This window comes from Dromiciops gliroides, chromosome 1 (assembly GCF_019393635.1).
Source record: "Dromiciops gliroides isolate mDroGli1 chromosome 1, mDroGli1.pri, whole genome shotgun sequence".
NCBI lineage: Eukaryota > Metazoa > Chordata > Mammalia > Microbiotheria > Microbiotheriidae > Dromiciops > Dromiciops gliroides.
In genome coordinates, this window is record NC_057861.1 from 557,870,645 (window position 1) to 557,872,832 (window position 2,188).

Genomic DNA, 2,188 nt, shown 5'->3' on the forward strand with positions numbered 1-2,188 from the left:
CGCCAAGTACTGCAGAGAAAAAGGTATATTCCCTTTTATTTCCATTCAGGTTTTCCCCAAAGTTCTATTATATCTAATTTTTCTGAGGTTTTATTAATCTCATTAATTTATTTCTTATTTATTTTATGATTAGTTTTTTCTAGCTCTGAGAAAAGAAAGTTAAAGTCCCTCACTAGAATAGTTTTATTATTTCCTACTGTAATTTAGTTAACTTTTCCTTAAAGAAATTGAAGGCTATGGCATTTTTTCTAAGTTTAGTTTCAATATTTCTTTGTTGTCTATGGTTCCTTTTAGAAAAATGTAGTTGCCGTGCTTATTCCCTTTTTTTTTTTTTTTGCAGAGAAATAAACACTTTTATTTCTTTGTTTCACAAATAAACCTCCTGAAAAAGTTGTTTTCCATGGGCTAATCAAATAGACCAAATCACATATCTTCATCAGATGCCTCTGACTCTTCCTTAGCTTCCACATTGGCTGGAGCAGCAGCAGCAGGTGGGGCAGCACCTGGAGCAACGACCACAGGGGCGGCCACAGCAAATGCTGAAGGGTCAGCTAGGAATGCCTTCACCTTTTCAGCAAGTGGAAAGATGTAGTCAGTCTCCACAGTTACAACCAAGACTTGCTTGTATCCATTGATGATGGAGTGGGGGACTAATGAAACAATTATGTAGCCACTCTGCAGACAGACACTAGCAACACTGCGGACACCCTCTAAGAACCGAAGGTGCAGAGTCTCCTCCTTGATGTCCAACACTTCAGTGTTGTAGATGCTGCCATTGTCAAACACCTGCTGAATGATTAACCCAAAGGATAATGGGGAAATGTTCAGCATGTTCAACAGGTGCCTTCACTGGCACCCACTTTGTCTCCAGTCTTAAATCAGTTGCACATCACTAAAGATTTCAGTGATGCCCCTGGAAATCTTGGTGGTGATACCAAGTACCTGGAAGAAGGAAGTCTTGGGATGTCTTCTGGGATGGCATGGTGACATCATGTGGGGCAACGGCACCAGCACAGGCTCACATTCCTCCTGATATGAGACAGTAGTTTCTCCAGGGCAGAGTTCTTCTCCAGATGCCCATGAATGGCTTTGTGCATCATGGTGTTTTTTTGTTTTTGTTTTTGTTTTTTTTCCCAATCAACACCACAGTCTTCCCACAGAGGTATATCTAGATCTGCTGCATCTGCTTGGAGGCCACATTGTCTGCTCCCATAATGAAGCATTTTGGATAATCATGCAAAAGTTGGATTATCTTGAGGAAGTAATTTGACTTCCAGGTAACCCTGTCTTCCCTGAGCATCTCAAAGTTGCTTCAGGGCTTGCCCCATGGGGTTTATATATGATGTCACTTTAAATTAAATCTATTTTGGATTTGTATCTAATATCATGCTTTCAACCAGTTCCTTTTTTCCTTCAGATGAAGCATAATGTAATCTAGCCCTTTATTTTAATGCTCTGATTGTCTCAGTTTCAAGGGTGTTTCTTGTAAACAACATATAGTTGAATTCTAGTTTCTAATCTGCTCTTTCTGCTTCTGTTTTATGGGTGAATTCATCTCATTCACTTTCACAGATAAGATTACTAACTGTGACTTTTCTTCTGTTTATGATTATTTCTCTCTTTTTGTACTTTTCCCCCTCTAAAGTTTTTTTTTGCTTCTGACCATTGCCATATTTTTTGTGTTCTCCCTTTTGTCACCCCTATCCTTTTTCTTATTCACATTTTCCTGCCTCTTCACTGTTAGGAAAGATAGATTTTCATAACCAATTGAGTGTGTAAACTTATTTTTTGCTTCCTTGAACCAATTTAGGTGAGTGAAATTCAAGCATTGCCAGCCCCTCCCACTATTTTACCTTCCAAGGTAAAAGCTCTTTTTAAAAAAAATTCCTCTTTTATATGAAATACTTTTCCTCATTTTCCCTTCCTACATCCTTCTCCCAGGGAAAATCTTTTTTCTTGCCTATCCATTTCTTTTTCAGCATCCCAAAATAACTGACTCACTTCTGCATTTTCTTTCTATGTAGAATTTGTTTAAATCTCTTAACAAAGAAAAAAGTTCTTAGAAGACGCATACATCATCTTCCCATATAGAAAGGTAAACAGTTTAACCTTCAGTCCATTATGATTTCTCTTTATTTTCCATTTCAAGCTTCTTTTGAGTCTAATAGTTAAAAGACAAATCTTCTAT

At 37.7% G+C, this 2,188-nt stretch overlaps 1 pseudogene; it reads right to left on the reverse strand.

Annotated features, from left to right (window-relative positions):
- Nucleotides 1-405: 405 nt before the first annotated feature.
- On the reverse strand, nucleotides 406-1,300 carry LOC122736743 (annotated as a pseudogene).
- Nucleotides 1,301-2,188: the final 888 nt, after the last annotated feature.